The sequence below is a fragment of the Cherax quadricarinatus genome, chromosome 10, assembly GCF_038502225.1.
Source record: "Cherax quadricarinatus isolate ZL_2023a chromosome 10, ASM3850222v1, whole genome shotgun sequence".
In the NCBI taxonomy this organism is placed as follows: domain Eukaryota; kingdom Metazoa; phylum Arthropoda; class Malacostraca; order Decapoda; family Parastacidae; genus Cherax; species Cherax quadricarinatus.
In genome coordinates, this window is record NC_091301.1 from 26875352 (window position 1) to 26894248 (window position 18897).

The 18897-nt window shown below is 40.3% G+C and overlaps 1 protein-coding gene across 6 annotated transcripts in view; it reads left to right on the forward strand.

Moving 5' to 3' along the window:
- Positions 1–18897, forward strand: part of LOC128688003 (transcriptional repressor CTCF) — a 250016-nt gene that overhangs the window by 77641 nt on the left and 153478 nt on the right. The gene's annotated exons all lie outside the window — the stretch shown is intronic.

Here is an 18897-nt window from a genome sequence, read left to right on the forward strand (position 1 = left end):
AACGGAATACAGTAGAACAGTTTATTCACATAAGCTTCAATGAAACTAAATATGTAAAGTAAAAGGACATAAGTGCAACTAATGTGACATTTATTGTGGCAACGTTTCGCTCTCCAGGAGCTTTATCAAGCCATTATATTGCCATTATATTGTCGGTAATTCTACCAACTTTATTACGAAACTAAATATGGCATAAATATCATCAAAGAAACTGACTTGTATTAAAAACCTTGCCTTCTCCACATAAAATCCTCTTTCTTCACTTAGAAAAAGGAGATCATATACAAGTAATGAGTAATAAACAGTGACATCTGAGTGCAGACAGTGCTGCTGGAGCATAAAAAAAAAAAAATACATAGTGGAGTGAAGACATTGAAGATATTGAGACTGTCAGGGACTGTTAAAAAGACATTTCATAAAGTGTGTTCACAGGTCTCAATGTTCACTATTTGTGCCACTTAATGTTGCATGTCACTTATTCATATTCACTCCTTTTTTGTTGCACTATCATAAAAACAATTTCATTACCTTCTTATTTTTCCAAGTGGGTAAAGTCATTAGGTATTCCATGGAAGAGAGATACCTGTTGTACATGACTGATTTTTTTTGTTTCTCCAAGGCTTCTGTGCAATAACTCGGAATGTCTCTACTGATTGGTTTCAAACTTTTAGCATTGGAGTATCTTACTCATGCAGGTTTGGATTGTTACTGGGCTGTTTATTATTTTTTATTATTAACACATTGGCTGTTTCCCACCAAGGCAGGGTGACCCAAAACAGAAGAAACACTTTCATCATCATTCATTCCATCATTGTGTTTCCAGAGGCGTGCCTACACTACAGTTAAAAAACTGCAACATATAAACACCCTTCAGAGTGCAGGCACTGTACTTCCCGCCTCCAGGACTCAGTTCCGGCTAATCGGTTTCCCTGAATCCCTTCATGAATGTTACTTTGCTTACACTCCAGCACTTCAAGTCATAAAAACCATTTTCCTCCACTCGCTCCTATCTAACACACACACACACACACACACACACACACGCTTGCTGAAAGTAAGGTGCCAATTGTACAAGTGCAAATAGCACAGCAGTTCCCATGAAATAACTTAAGAATGCCTCTTTTGATTGGCTTCAAACTTTTAACCCTTGTATATCCTAGTTGAATGGATTGTTTTTGTTTTTCCAGAGGAAAAACAAGAGAAAAATGAAAGAAGTACAAAAGAAGTTCACAGTAAAGGGTTAGCTAGTGTGTTTATACCTGTGTTTACATTCTCAGTGTATCGTGGCAGCTTAAGAAATGATTAAACTCAGTGAGCAAGTTTTGTTGATAGTAATAATGATAATTATAATAATTATATAATAACATTCACTCTGGAGTGCTTTAAATGTCAGCTACCAAACCTATATGAAATACATATGACATTTAAAGTGCTCCAGAGTGATTTATTTTTTTTTTATTATTATTAACACACTGGCCGATTCCCACCAAGGCAGGGTGGCCCGAAAAAGAAAAACTTTCACCATCATTCACTCAATCACTCCATCAGAGGTGCGCTTACACTACAGTTATAAAACTGCAACATTAACACCCCTCCTTCAGAGTGCAGGCACTGTACTTCCCATCTCCAGGACTCAAGTCCGGCCTGCCGGTTTCCCGAATCCCTGAATCTGAATTATTATTATTATAAATTATTATTATTAAGTTTTTATTATTTTTATTATAAATTATTATTATTAAGTTTTTATTATAATTATTATTATTTTTTTTTTTTTCCAACAAGTCGGCCGTCTCCCACCGAGGCAGGGTGACCCAAAAAAGAAAGAAAATCCCCAAAAAGAAAATACTTTCATCATCATTCAACACTTTCACCACACTTGCACATTATCACTGTTTTTGCAGAGGTGCTCAGAATACAACAGTCTAGAAGCATACACATATAAAGATACACAACATATCCCTCCAAACTGCCAATATCCCAAACCCCTCCTTTAAAGTGCAGGCATTGTACTTCCCATTTCCAGGACTCAAGTCCGACTATATGAAAATAACCGGTTTCCCTGAATCCCTTCACTAAATATTACCCTGCTCACACTCCAACAGATCGTCAGGTCCCAAGTATCATTCGTCTCCATTCACTCCTATCTAACACGCTCACGCATGCTTGCTGGAAGTCCAAGCCACTTGCCCACAAAACCTCCTTTACCCCCTCTCTCCAACCCTTTCGAGGACGACCCCTACCCCGCCTTCCTTCCCCTATAGATTTATATGCTTTCCATGTCATTCTACTTTGATCCATTCTCTCTAAATGACCAAACCACCTCAACAACCCCTCTTCTGCCCTCTGACTAATACTTTTATTAACTCCACACCTTCTCCTAATTTCCACACTCCGAATTTTCTGCATAATATTTACACCACACATTGCCCTTAAACAGGACATCTCCACTGCCTCCAACCGTCTCCTCGCTGCTGCATTTACCACCCAAGCTTCACACCCATATAAGAGTGTTGGTACTACTATACTTTCATACATTCCCTTCTTTGCCTCCATAGATAACGTTTTTTGACTCCACATATACCTAAACGCACCACTCACCTTTTTTCCCTCATCAATTCTATGATTAAGCTCATCCTTCATAAATCCATCCGCCGACACGTCAACTCCCAAGTATCTGAAAACATTCACTTCTTCCATACTCCTCCTCCCCAATTTGATATCCAATTTTTCTTTATCTAAATCATTTGACACCCTCATCACCTTACTCTTTTCTATGTTCACTTTCAACTTTCTACCTTTACACACATTCCCAAACTCATCCACTAACCTTTGCAATTTTTCTTTAGAATCTCCCATAAGCACAGTATCATCAGCAAAAAGTAACTGTGTCAATTCCCATTTTGAATTTGATTCCCCAAAATTTAATCCCACCCCTCTCCCGGACACCCTAGCATTTACTTCCTTTACAACCCCATCTATAAATATATTAAACAACCATGGTGACATTACACATCCCTGTCTAAGACCTACTTTTACCGGGAAGTAGTCTCCCTCTCTTCTACACACCCTAACCTGAGCCTCACTATCCTCATAAAAACTCTTTACAGCATTTAATAACTTACCACCTATTCCATATACTTGCAACATCTGCCACATTGCTCCTCTATCCACTCTATCATATGCCTTTTCTAAATCCATAAATGCAATAAAAACTTCCCTACCTTTATCTAAATACTGTTCACATATATGCTTCAATGTAAACACTTGATCTACACATCCCCTACCCACTCTGAAACCTCCTTGCTCATCCGCAATCCTACATTCTGTCTTACCTCTAATTCTTTCAATTATAACCCTACCGTACACTTTTCCTGGTATACTCAGTAAGCTTATTCCTCTATAATTTTTACAGTCTCTTTTGTCCCCTTTCCCTTTATATAAAGGGACTATACATGCTCTCTGCCAATCCCTAGGTACCGTCCCCTCTTTCATACATTTATTAAACAAAAGTACCAACCACTCCAACACTATATCCCCCCCTGCTTTTAACATTTCTGTCATGATCCCATCAGTTCCAGCTGCTTTACCCCCTTTCATTTTACGTAATGCCTCACGTACCTCCCCCACACTTACATTCTGCTCTTCTTCACTCCTAAAAGATGGTATACCTCCCTGACCAGTGCATGAAATTACTGCCTCTGTTTCTTCCTTAACATTTAAAGTTCCTCAAAATATTCTCGCCATCTACCCAATACCTCCATCTCCCCATCTACTAACTTCCCTACTCTGTTTTTAACTGACAAATCCATATTTTCCCTAGGCTTTCTTAACTTGTTTAACTCACTCCAAAATTTTTTCTTATTTTCATTAAAATTTCTTGACAGTGCCTCTCCCACTCTATCATCTGCTCTCCTTTTGCACTCTCTCACCACTCTCTTTACCTTTCTTTTACTCTCCATATACTCTGCTCTTCTTATAACACTTCTGCTTTGTAAAAACCTCTCATAAGCTACCTTTTTCTCTTTTATCACACCCTTTACTTCATCATTCTACCAATCACTCCTCTTTCCTCCTGCCCCCACCGTCCTATAACCACAAACTTCTGCCCCACATTCTAATACTGCATTTTTAAAACTATTCCAACCCTCTTCAACCCCCCCACTACTCATCTTTGCACTAGCCCACCTTTCTGCCAATAGTCGCTTATATCTCACCCGAACTTCCTCCTCCCTTAGTTTATACACTTTCACCTCCCTCTTACTTGTTGTTGCCACCTTCCTCTTTTCCCATCTACCTCTTACTTTAACTGTAGCTACAACTAAATAATGATCCGATATATCAGTTGCCCCTCTGTAAACATGTACATCCTGGAGCCTACCCATCAACCTTTTATCCACCAATACATAATCTAATAAACTACTTTCATTACGTGCTACATCATACCTTGTATATTTATTTATCCTCTTTTTCGTAAAATATGTATTACTTATTACCAAATTTCTTTCTACACATAGCTCAATTAAAGGCTCCCCATTTACATTTACCCCTGGCACCCCAAATTTACCTACTACTCCCTCCATAACATTTTTACCCACTTTAGCATTGAAATCCCCAACCACCATTACTCTCACACTTGATTCAAAACTCCCCACGCATTCACTCAACATTTCCCAAAATCTCTCTCTCTCCTCTACACTTCTCTCTTCTCCAGGTGCATACACGCTTATTATAACCCACTTTTCACATCCAATCTTTATTTTACTCTACATAATCCTTGAATTAATACATTTATAGTCCCTCTTTTCCTGCCATAGCTTATCCTTCAACATTATTGCTACTCCTTCTTTAGCTCTAACTTTATTTGAAACCCCTAACCTAATCCCATTTATTCCTCTCCACTGAAACTCTCCCACCCCCTTCAGCTTTGTTTCACTTAAAGCCAGGACATCCAGCTTCTTCTCATTCATCCACAATCATCTCTTTCTTATCATCTGCACAACATCCACGCACATTCAGACTTCCCACTTTGACAATTTTCTTCTTCTTATTCTTTTTAGTAATCTTTACAGGAAAAGGGGTTACTAGCCCATTGTTCCCGGCATTTTAGTTGACTTTTACAACACGCATGGCTTACGGAGGAAAGATTCTTATTCCACTTCCCCATGGATATAAAAGGAAAATTAATAAGACCAAGAACTATTAAGATAAAATCAAAGAAAACTCAGATGAGTGTGTATAAATAAATGTGTACATGTATGTATAGTGTGACCTAAGTGTAAGTAGAAGTAGCAAGACATGCCTGTAATCTTGCATATTTATGAGACAGACAAAAGACATCAGCAATCCTACCATCATGTAAAACAATCACAGGCTTTCGTTTTACACTCACTTGGCAGGACGGTAGTACCTCCCTGGGTGGTTGCTGTCTATCAACCTACTACCTATTATTATTATTATTATTATTACAAAGTATTATTATAAATTATTATTACCATTGACATTCCTTTTCACTGAATTTAATCTTTTCTTAACCCTTTGACTGTTTCAGTCATATTTATATGTCTTACGAGCCACCATGTTTGACGTATATATGCTAAAAAATTCTAGCGGCTTCAAATCAAGCAGGAGAAAGCTGGTAGGCCCACATGTGAGAGAATGGGTCTGTGCAGTCACTGTGCACCATATGAAAAAAATCCGACCGTGTTTTTAGATTATAACGCCAACTTTGAGGTGTATTTTCGTATAGTTTTCATGGTTATACAGTGGACCCTCGACCAACGATGGCATCGTCGAACGTTAAATCCGACTAGTGATACATTTTAATGCAAAAATTTTGCCTCGACTAGCGCTAAAAAACTCGACCAACGCGATTCGTTCCATTCGAGACGTGTCCACTTGTGGCCTGAGCGCGCCAGTGTTTACAAGCCGTCCAGCCACTGCGGTCCCATCCAAACATACAATTTGAACATTTCATATTATCACAGCATTTTTAGTGATTGCACCTGCAAAATAAGTCACCATGGGCCCCAAGAAAGCTTCTAGTGCCAACCCTACAGCAAAAAAGGGTGAGAATTACTATGGGTATGAAGAAAGATCATTGCTAAGTAAGGAAGTGGAGTGCGTGTCTCCGAGCTGGCCAGGTTGTACACAAAACCCCAATCAACCATTGCTACTATTGTGGCCAAGAAAACGGCAATCAAGGAAGCTGTTCTTGCCAAAGGTGCAACTATGTTTTCGAAACTGAGATCGCAAGTGATAGAAGATGTTGAGAGACTGTTGATGGTGTGGATAAATGAAAAACAGATAGCAGGAGATAGCATCTCTCAAGCGATCATATGTGAAAAGGCTAGGAAGCTGCATGACGATTTAATTAGAAAAATGCCTGCAACTAGTGGTGATGTGAGTGAATTTAAGGCCAGCAAAGGTTGGTTTGAGAGATTTAAGAATCGTAGTGGCATACATAGTGTGATAACCTTTTTTGATGAAAATCACCCTGACACAGCTACTGCAAGAAGGGAAGTAACCCCTGAAAAGGACTTGACACCTCAAGTCCTAATGGAAGGGGATTCCCCTTCTAAACACTAACACCATCCACACTCTCCCCTCCTCCCATCCCATCAATCATCACCAGATCTTCAATAAAGGTAAGTGTCATATAATTGTACATTTCTTCTTCAGTTTGTGTGTATTAAATTAATATTTCATGTGGTAAATTTTTTTTTTCATACTTTTGGGTGTCTTGCACAGATTAATTTGATTTCCATTATTTCTTCTGGGGAAAATTAACTCGACTAACGATAATTTCGACTAACGATGAGCTCTCAGGAATGGATTAATATCCTTGGTTGAGGGTCCACTGTATTCTCATTTTCGTAGTCACATTTGATGGAATGGAAAAGATATAGAAATAGAAGTCATTTTGATTGGTTTTACTATGAAAAGGACCTTGAAATGGAGCTCAAAGTAAGGGAAATGTTTGATTTTTGCCAATATTCAAGAGTAAACAAATGATGTCATTGTCCAGTAAATGTCCAACTAGCCATTATAATATGCAATCATGAATGGGTTGATGTTATTTATACAGTTATTACAATATTGCAGTAGTCTGCATAAAAGTAAATCTATTTTTTGTTTGAATAAAAATTTCAAAATAGAAAGCAAGGGTAATATCAGAGGGGCCTGGAGATGTGACTGATGAACATAGAAAATGTTATTTTAGAGCCAGGAATGTCTGCATTGTTCTTTCTGGACCCTATTTTGAAATTGGCCAAATTGCCAATTTCTGACCACTTTATTGGGGGTAGTTGAAATCGGTAAATGGGTAGTTTCTTGCACTCAATCGATAGAACAAATGGAGTTCTAAAGAAATAGTTATGAGTTTGGTCGACTGGAACAATGGAATTAGCCAAAAATGGGGCTCAAAGTGGGCGAAATCACCGATTCGTAAATATCGCCAAGGTCGTTAACTTTGCAAGAGCGTAATTCCGTAAGTTTTCCATCAAATTTCATACTTTTGGTGTCATTACCATTGGGAAAAGATTCTCTTATCATTTCATAAGAAAAAAATAATTTTTTTTTTTTTCAAATATTTTGTGACACCAGGAGACACCTTAGGATTTAGGGTTTCAACAGTCAAAGGATTAAGATGCTATGAGACAAAAAACATAGCACATGACTTAGAAAAAAAATTGGGAAAATTGTGCTATTTTTGTGTTTTTTCTTATGATGAGTGGTCTAGGAGTTTTTACCCTGATGTCAACACTGTTTTCTTTTGTTATAGACCAGGTACAGACGAGAGAACTGTAACCTCCGCCCTTACCCCACTTACATAATATGGCATATATTATTCATTTCGGCATCTTTATTACAGTTCTAGGGTACTTATTGTGTTTTTGATATCAGTTTGGAATAAATGTGATAGATCGATAACCTTTATTACTAATATTAGTGTAATTGCAAAACATTTTTAGTGCCATGGCTAGCATCCAACACTCATGACAGTTCACCAGATACTGAATGCTCCTACTCGCCTCTCTGTTCCTTCAATAGCTCCTCCCACTTTGTAATGATGTTAGATGGTGAATTTAACCCTTTGACTGTTTCGGCTGTATACAGTGGTCTCTCGTTTTTCGTAATTAATCCGTTCCTGGAGGAGCTACTATAAACGAAATTTACGATTTGCGAATCAATTTTCCCCATAAGAAATAATGCAAATACAATTAATCTGTTCCTGACACCCAGAAGTATTAAAACAAAAATTTTTTTTACATGAAATATACATCTAGTACATAAACAATACAATGGGAAATGATGAATGAAACATTAACAGCATAACACTTACCTTTATTGGAGATTCTTCTTAGTGTATTGGAGACTGGAGGAGGAGAGAGATTGGATTGTTTACAGTTTGGAAGGGGAATCCCCTTCCAGCAACACCTCAGGTACCAATTGCTTCTCAGGGGTTGCTTCTCTTCTCTGTTTCTTAATGCCACTAGGACCACCTTGAGAGTCACTCTAATCCTGTCTCGCAAAATAACTGTGGAGAGAGCTCTGTTTTTGGCATCTCTTTAACACTTCCCTAAAATGGCCCAAGACTTTGTCACTGTACATATTTCTCACCTTCTTTACCACAGGCTTGGCACTAGGAGCTTTCTTTGGAGCCATGGTAGCTTATTTAGTAATTGCAAGCACTAAAATGAGTGAAATATTATGAAATATTTCATAGGAGCACTTGAGGGGACCTTCACTCACTGGTAAACAATGCCAGAGTGGCTGGGTAGGGAGGCCGCCCCGGCTCACACCGTGCGTACGCGTCCCGGACGAACTACTATTCGCGAGTCAACCTATGAAAAGCGAGTCCATGTTTATACGAAAATACCCCTATGATTGGCGAAATTTACGATTGCCGAGAACTACGAAAAGCGAGGGACCACTGTATATACATCGTACGAGCCAGTGTTTCGGACGTATATGTACTTAATAATTCTAGCGGTTTCAGATCAAGCAGGAGAAAGCCGGTAGGCCCACATGTGAGAGAATGGGTCTGTGTGATCAGTGTGCACTGTATAAAAAAAATTCTGCAGCATGCAGTGCATAATGAGAAAGAAAATTCTCACCGTGTTTCTGAATTAAAACACCGAATTTGAGGTGTATTTTTGTATAGCATTTATGGTTGTATTCTCATTTTCTTGGTCTCATTTGATAGAATGGAAAACATATTACAGAAATAGAGATAATTTTGATTAGTTGCACGATGAAAATGACCTTGTAATTGAGCTCAAAGTAGCGGAAATGTTCGATTTTTACCAATGTTCAAGAGTAAGCAAATCACACCATACGTCCAATACACGTCAACTGGGGAGTCTAATATTCTTTCACTAGTGCTCTGATATTATTTATACCATTATTACAATAATGCAGTAGTCTTCATAACAGTAAATCTTCTGTTTTTTGTGTGAATAAAAAATCAAAATAGATAGCAAGAGTAATATAAGAGGGGCCTGGAGACATGACTAATGAACAGAGGATATGTTATTTTAATGCCAAGAATGTCTGCATTGTTTATTCTGGACCCTATTTTGAAATTGGCATCTTTTTTAATTTGCGTGAAATTGGCCAAATTGCCACTTTCTGACCACCTTATTGGGTAGTTGAAATTGGTAAATGGGCAGTTTCTTGTACTCAGTTGATAGAGAAATGGAGTTCTAAAGAAATGTTGAGTTTGGTCAACTGGAACAATGGAATTGGCTGAAAATAGGGCTCAGAGTCGGCGAAATCGCCAATACGTATAGTATATCGCCAAGATCGCTAACTTCACGGGAGCGTAATTTTGTAAGTTTTCGATCAAATTTCGTACTTTTGGTGTCATTACCATCGGGAAAAGATTCTATATCATTTCATAAGAAAAAAATTTTTTTTTTTCTCCAAAAATTTTGCGACACCAGGAGACACTTAAGGATTTGGGGTTGCAACAGTTGAAGAGTTAATGTATTAGACAGAAAAATTAAAAAGAAATTAAAAAAAAACAAACAGAAAAAATTCTGGAAATTCACTACTTGTTCATATGTATATTACTCGCCGCATTATAAAAACAATTTTTGTAATTCTTTGTAGAAACATGTGCTGCGTACAGGGCCACTACTTAAGCCTGTTTAGCCCTTTCTTGCAACAAATAAACAGGATTGAATATCCTGTTCTATATGAAATCATTCAAGGGTTCAGTAGTAAACAATCACAATGTTTCTTTCTGGTTTTTTATTAAGTTTCTTAATAAACCATAGAAGGGTTTTATATTAACTTTAAAAAGGCCGCACCATAAAACAGAGTACTCATGAAATTTACACTTAAGTTCACTTAAAAGATAATACACAGTATTATCTTGATTATAGTGCTGAACGGCTCTAGTATCATAACACCTTCTCTTCACATAATAACACTTTACTTAACTCAATCCAAATGAGACAGAAGACGTAACACTTCAATAATAATTCACTCTTATTCAACTTTCATAATATACTAAGTGAGATTAGGAACATTTTACACTTAAAAGGAATTTTGAGGCAAGTCTGTCTCCCATGACTTTTTCACCATCCTCTTTGAACCAATACTGCTTAAATTCACTCCTAGCAGAGCTAGGGACAATCACCAGCGTCTCCAAAACAGCAACACACACTTCGTCCGAGACGTTTCTGTCGGATACCGTCCGAGGTACTGGAGGGTCACTAAGGAACCTCATGTGGGACTAGAAGTTTAAATCCAGGAATCAGGGAGCTTCCCTCACGAGAGGTGAGGAAGATAAGAACTGAACTCTGTGAGGCTTTACCAGCCCACTTTGCCTCGGTCGGAGCAGGGGTCGAGCAGCTCAAAACACCTACTGGTGCTTGGCCAGGTCACCAGCAGTTGACACTAATTAACCCTTTCAGGGTCCGTCCCGTAGATCTACGGCTTTACGGTGAGTGTCCAAACAATAGATCTACGCCAAAATTCTAGCGCCATCAAATTTAGCGCGAAAGCGCACATAGGCCTATGTGAGAGAATGGGTCTGCGCCGTGGGTGTGCGCCGTAAACAAAAAATCTAGGCGCCTGCATAGCATTGTGGGAACACCGGCTCAGTCACCCTTGTTCACCATGCCTCGTCGCAAGTCAGCTCTCACTCCCCGGAAAATTGGGACTCTCCTCTTCCTGTCTGATAGTTCTGACACTGATGGAAGTAGAAATGAAGACGAATTCTATGGCTTTGATAAGTTAGTGACCGAAAATAATGACCAGGATATCGATAATAGTGCAGAAAACCCAGACGATCCTCGACCTTCTACCTCTGGTGTGGGCACTCGTGACTCACGGTCGGGTGTTCCTAAACGTAAGAGAAAACTAATATTTTCGCATGGCCAGGCCTCTGACTTTAGTAATGATGATGATTCTGACGTGGATTGTGATTTTATTGCGCTCGACGATCATTCGAGTAGTGATAGTGAGGAATCATATTCACCAGTGAAGCTTCGGTATGTTCGCCGCCGCATGCGCTCGGGTAGTGTACCCTATGCTGTGCCCAGGGGACGGAGTACATCCCGGAGTACATCCCGGAGTACATCCCGGAGTACATCCCGTGGCCCTACACCCGTTTTAGGTAGTGATAGTGAGGATGATGTGGTTACACTTGGCATGGATGAGCCACAGGCATCAGTGGATGGTGTTAGTAGTGCTGGTGGTGGTAGTGGCACCACCATGTGTGACTCACCGTGCCACACGGGGACCCATGCTGCTGACTTGTCAGTTCAAGGACAAAGCGGAGCGTCAGCCACCAGCCCGCCACAACCACAACCACCCGTACAACCAGCCTATGATGTCCAGTATCCACCAGAAAACCGTATGTGGGATTGGCAGCAAAATCCCAATTTTGTTCCCAAGCCTCACCACTTTGATGACTCTCAAAGTGGAATTCTACCTACCTGTCCCCTTGGAACCACGGCCAATGAACTGGAATTCTTTGAATTATTCTTTGACCAGCCATTGATGGAAATTATTGTCAGGGAAAGCAATAAGTATTTTCAGTACACCATGGCAAATACGATCTTATCACCACAGTCAAGACTACACAGGTGGAAAGAGATGACTGTTGCAGAAATGTATTTTGCTTTTTGCAACAATAATGCTTATGCCTCACGTCTATGAGCATAATATAAAAGCATACTGGTCCACAGATCGGCTAATTTCTACCCCGGTCTTCAGTGAAATAATACCAGTGAACAGGTTTATCTTACTGTTACGTATGTTGCACTTCTCTGACAATACCAGGCCTGACAGAAGTGACAGGTTATACAAGATTAGAAATGTTTTCATGTATCTCAAACAAAAGTTCAGGATATACTTTTATCCATTCAAGAATCTTGTAATTGACGAGTCTTTGATTTTGTTCAAAGGTAGACTGTCATTCAAGCAGTATATACCGAGCAAGAGGAACTGCTTTGGTATAAAACTGTTTGTACTCTGTGATTGTGACAGTGGCCTGGTGTTGGATATTGTTGTATACACGGGTAGTAAAACATTGAAAGATACCAAGATGTTATTGGGTATCTCAGGTGACGTAGTGAGAAACATGATGGCACCTTATCTTGGTAAGGGGCATACATTATATACCGATAACTGGTACACAAGCCCATTACTCAGTGATTTCATGCGAGTGAACAAGACAGATGTGTGTGGCACAGTGCGTTCTGATCGTAAACATGTGCCCAGGCTCAACGCAGGTGTTCGTGGTGATGACGTGCAGGTGTTTACTGCCAATGACATCATGGCATTACGGTGGCATGACAAACGAGATGTCACATTGTTGACAACCATTCACCGTAATGAAATGCAAGACAGTGGCAAAGTTGATCGAGTGACTAATGAACGTATTCGAAAACCAGTGTCAGTGATTGATTATACACAAAACATGCGCTTGGTTGACAAGTGTGACATGCAGATTGGTTTTGTTGACTGTGTTCGTAAGAGTTACAAGTGGTACATGAAACTTTTCTTCCATCTCATGGACATTTCAATGCTGAATGCATATAATATGTACCAAATAAAGACTGGTAACAGACCACCGTATGGTGAATTTTGTTTGTCTGTTGTCAGACAACTCATAATGAAGTACCAGGTAACAACACCTGCAATACAACATGGTCCTCGAATTCATCACAATATACCCAAGCGTTTGAGGAGAGAAGGTGATCATTTCATAATACAGCTTCCTTCAACTCAAAAGAAATTTGCTCAGAAGAGGTGCATTGTCTGTGCACAAACAAAACGACGGCAACAAAGACGCAAAGACACTCGGTTTATGTGTGAGGAATGTAAGGTGCCTCTGTGCATGGTGCCTTGTTTCAAGGAGTTCCACAAGCTCCAGCAGTTCTAAAACCATGTCCAGTGATTGTAAATATGTAAATATATGATAGAACATTAGTATTATACAATATTTGTGCATGTTTATTGTAATAAACAACAGTGGTAAACAATAATATGATAATAACTTTAGTGCGGTTATTGTGTTCAATACAGTGAGTTTATATATATCAATTATATACAGTATTGATCTCTCAGGCCCCAAATGTTAGTAGGAATAGAAAAAAATTGGAAAAGAAAAAACAACTAAAACAACAAAATAATATAATACGCGTATGTGGAATTCGTCGATGTTGCCACCACCACATCATTTTCTATAAACTTCTTGGTACTGTATCTCGGTAAGTAGTGATCAGATTCTTATTTTTTTTTGTTTTATTACCTTCACAAAAATATGCTCTTTAATTCTGTAAGAAAAAATAATTTTTTTTTTTTTCAAAATTTCTTGGACACTGGTGCGTGACTTCAGATTTTGGCCTTGGACCCTGAAAGGGTTAAATGACCTACCTAAATACAAAGCTAAGTAATACGACCAGATAATATTATAAAGTCGAGTAAATCCATTTTAGCTACTAATGGAATTACTCCTGAATATAATATTAAGTGAAATAGCAAAAATAGCATGTAATAGTATACCATTGTGATAATAAGAAAATGAACAAAATGAACAAAAGGGTGTAACATCCCCTCCACACGACCAAATGTCGCACTGACAATAGGACAAAAATAATCTTGAATCTTTTAGATTCAGTAGAAAAACTGAAATACCCATACAGCAAAACTGATATACATTTCACCGCCAATTCGTCCCAGACAATCTTCATGTGTTCTGAAGGTATTCAAGGAGGATATTGTTGAGACGACAGACATCTGCCTCAACAGAATTGGGTTCTCTCTTGGCCTTGGGTGACATGAATGCTGTCTCTCAAGTAAAATGTAAGGACACAGCAACTGGTCTCCAAGCTTCATCCTCCATAACTAAACTGTAAACAGTACCACTCATTCACATAACTGTAGGCAAAAAAGGAAATATTAGGCGTAAGTTAGAACAAGGGCATATTGGTGCAACTGGTTTAAGGGCGGGACAAAGCATCCACAATTACATTATGTTTGCCCTTTATGTGTAGGATTTTAATAGAAAAAGGTTGAATTCTAAGGGTCCACCTCTGTATTCTGGCATTCTTAGCCTTCATGGTATTAATGAATGTCAAAGGGTTGTGATCTGAGTATACTGTAATCTGATGAGGTGATGTTCCCAAGTAAACTTCAAAATGCTCGAGAGAGATAACCAGGGCTAGAGCTTCTTTTTCTACGGTTGCATAATTCTTTTGGTGTGGCTTTAAGGTGGAGGAATAATAACATATCGGATGTAGAATATCAAAGGAGGGGGAGGACTGCAGTAGTACTGATCCAACAGCATAACTGCTGGCATCTATATGTAACAGGAAGGGAAAGTTAAAATCAGGGCTTTTCAATACTGGAGAGGAGTTCAATAATCACTTTAACCTATTAAAAGCCATATTACATTCCTCAGACCAAGCAAATTTAATTTTAGAACTAGTTTGCACGAAAAGGGGGGTGGCTATGTGTGAAAAGTTAGGGCAGAATCGTCTATAATACCCAGCCATTCCCAAAAATCTCTGCACCCCTTTTCTGTCTCTTGGTATAGGAAAGTCTGCAATGGCTCTCACTTTTGCACTGATAGGTGCCACCGTCCCCTGACCTATATTGAAGCCCAAATACTTAATCATTGCTTGTCCAAATTTGCATTTGGCTAAATTGATGGTAAAATTATAAGCATGTAATTTCTTATAAAGAGCCTCCAGATAGACTAAATGTGAACTCCACTCGTCACTAAAGACTACTAGGTCGTCGAGGTAGGCTTCAACCCCCTCAAGGTTATAAATAAGGTCATTCATAAGTCGCTGGAACGTAGATGCTGCGTTGCACAACCCGAATGGGGTAACCAAGTAGTTGAAAAAGCCTCCATGCACTGTAAACGCTGATATGTCCTGAGCTCGGTCCGTCAGGGGCACTTGATAGTAGCCTCGCAGTAAGTCCACCCGGCTCACATACTTGGCTCCGGCAACCATATCGATTAAATCATCTACCCTAGGAAAAGTGTAACCATCAGGAACTGTGACGGAATTCACCTTTCTATAATCCGTACACATATGATAGGTTCCATCTGACTTTGGGACTAACACACAAGGTGAGCCCCATGGGCTTTTGCTTCGTTCAGTTAGTCCATGGGTCAGCAAAAAGTTGATTTTCTCCTTTAGAGCTTGGTGTTTAATAGGGCTTAAGCGATAAGGGGACTGCTTGATGGGTGCAGCTCCTTGGACATCCACGTCGTGTGTCCCCAACGTGCAACGCTTAGGTATATCGCCAAACAATGATGGGTACTTCAAAATCACATTTTTCACTTCTTTGGCTCGGTCACAGGCCAGACCTTTTAAAAAATCGTCCAGGGATCGTAGAACTTGAGTGTTTCTAAGACGGACTTCTATTCCTTTGGAGCAGTCCTCCAAATCCTCTGCTTCTTGCTGGGACTCTAGAAGAATGGCAGAGGTCGGGGCTAACCCTCCATATTATTTCTTCAATTGGTTAACATGGTATGTATGGTCTGATTTCTTTTTCCCTGGGGTACGAACCAGGTAATTCACTTCACTCAGTTTTTTAATGACTTCCAAAAGTCCTTCATATCTTGGTTTCAGTGCATGTCCGGGCATGAATTTTTGAGCCAATACTTTATCTCCGATGTTGAAAGAGCGAGAGGCCGCATGTTCATCATGTCGTAGTTTCATTTTAGCCTGGGCTTTCTTCAAGTTCTCTGAGGCTAGGTTCCTCGTGAAAGTGAGGTGTTCTTGCATCAAAGCCGGGCATACCTGAACTGACGGAGTATGTCTTCTGGTCCATACATCTTTCAATACTGCGAGGGGTCCATGTACCGTATAACTACAGTGGACCCCCGCATAACGATCACCTCCGAATGCGACCAATTATGTAAGTGTATTTATGTAAGTGCGTTTGTACGTGTATGTTTGGGGGTCTGAAATGGACTGGACCCCCGCATAACGATCACCTCCGAATGCGACCAATTATGTAAGTGTATTTATGTAAGTGCGTTTGTACGTGTATGTTTGGGGGTCTGAAATGGACTAATCTACTTCACAATATTCCTTATGGGAACAAATTCGGTCAGTACTGGCACCTGAACATACTTCTGGATTGAAAAAATATCGTTAACCGGGGGTCCACTGTATATATCAACTCAAAAGGGCTATACCCTAGACTTTCCTGCTCGCTTTCCCTTACGGCCAGGAGAAGGAAAGGAATGCCCTCGTCCCAGTCTTTACTGAATTGTTCACAGTAGGAACGCATCATCACCTTCAATGTTTGATGAAACCGTTCTAATGCTCCTTGGGACTGGGGCCTATAGCTCGTAGCGAGGATAGATCTTACACCAAGGCGTGACATGGCCTCCTTGAAGATTTTTGAAGTGAAGTTTGATCCTTGATCAGACTGGATCTCACGAGGCAGCCCTACCTGTGAGAAAAACTTTATTAAAGTGCGGACTATTGAGCGAGCATTTATTTTCCTCATGGGGATGGCCTCGGGGTAACGGGTGGCAGAATCCATTATAGTGAATAGGTACTGATTCCCCGCCTTGGTCCTGGGGAGTGGACCTACGCAATCGATGATTAAACGGGAAAAAGGCTCGCCATCTGAGGTGATAGGACAGAGGGGAGCTGGAGGCGGGGTATGAGCAGGTTTACCGATGGTCTGACAGACCCGGCAACTGCGAAGATGTTCCACCACGGTTTCCTGCATTCTAGGCCAAAAAAAGTATTTTGACAACTTTACCATTGTTTTCCTTAATCCCAGATGTCCTCCCATTGGACTATTATGGGCGACCTTCAATGCAAGCTCACGATAAATCCTAGGCAGGATTAATACATGCTTGGCCTTGGCCAAAGGTGCCCCTAGAGAATGTCTTCTGGTGGATTTCTTCATAAGTATACCGCTACTAGAATAAACACAGTCCTCTAGTTTCTCGGCCTCTTCTTCCGTTATCAACAGCTTTCTTACTCTCTCCAACGAGGGGTCTTCCATCTGTGCTTGGATTAGATCTTCAGGTCTAAACTTTTTAGCACCTAAAGAATCTAAAGTTGAGTCTAGCCCTGCAGACACAGACGTCGCATCCTTGGGCCAGTGGGTCGCACTAAACAATAGGTTCAAACCCAGATCAGCTTTGTCCTCTTCTTCCTCTGTTGATTCAGGAGGTAACCTGGTTGTTGCCATGGACCTAGTGACAACTCCCAGCGGAAATAATGATAGGTCCTTCCTATGAGCCTCAATCACGTAATCCTCTCCCGAGGTATTTTCTATCACCAGAGGTTCTTTCTTGATTCCTTCGCAGCTTAGGTCATTTCCTATCAGTAGGTCAGCAGACTTAATAGGAAATCCTTCATCTGATATACCGACAGTCGCATATCCTTTATAGCAACCCAGGTCTAGGTATATCCTATGGAGGGGAACTCTAGAAACGGCTCCTCCATAAGCCTCCAGAAGTGCATCTATCTTCGTATAAGTGCGGTCAGACAAAGAGAGGATTCCCTTTTTTAACAATGTCAAGTAACTCCCCGTATCCCTATAGGTTTCAACCGGCACCACTTGACCCTCGTCAATACCAGCTTTACCTTTTGAAAAATATGGGCTCATTGCCTTTTCAATTTCTTGCCCTGAGATTGCCCTCGTCTCAGGTCATCTCAGTGAAGCAGTCTTCGGTCCTGCCGGCTCTAGATCCACCTGTAAACATCTCTGCGTGTGGGCTACTGAAGACACCATCTGCACAGGAGCACTTTCTCGATACTTATATTTCCTGTCCCTTTCCAGCTGATAACATTGGTTTCTCACATGACCTCCCTTTTGGCAATATGAACAGGACAAGTTCTTCCTGGCTTTATACACCTCCCGGTTCTGTCGTAGTTGAAACCGGTCACCATTGCATGGCTTATCCAGGGTTCGAGAGGTCACTGCTTCTGAAGGAAACTTTTGGCGAGGTTCTGTTCTTGACTTAACTGGTCGAACCTTCTGGCCCAATTTTACTGCTTCCTCTCTGGATGTTCTATCATGGATCAGCTGGCTGGAGATCTCGTAGCGATCGGCCAGTGCAGCGGTCTCCATCACATCAGGTGTTGGACGGTCGATCAGGAACTTCCGCAAATCCCCAGATATAGAATTATAGAAGTCCTCTTGTAGTATTAATTGGGTTAAGCTGCTTACGGTGTTGCTTTGTGAGGCTCTTTGCCACCTCTCGAAAGCTACCTTCTTCTGCCTGGCGAAGTCCACCCAAGTTTGCCCTGGTAACCTTTGCAGAGTACGGAAGGCTTGCTGGTAGCTCAAAGGGAGTAGATCATAGGTCTCCAGTATGACCTTTTTGACGGAGTCATATTGTATGTACTTTTCGTAAGGCAAAGCCACGGTACATTCTCGAGCTTTACCAGT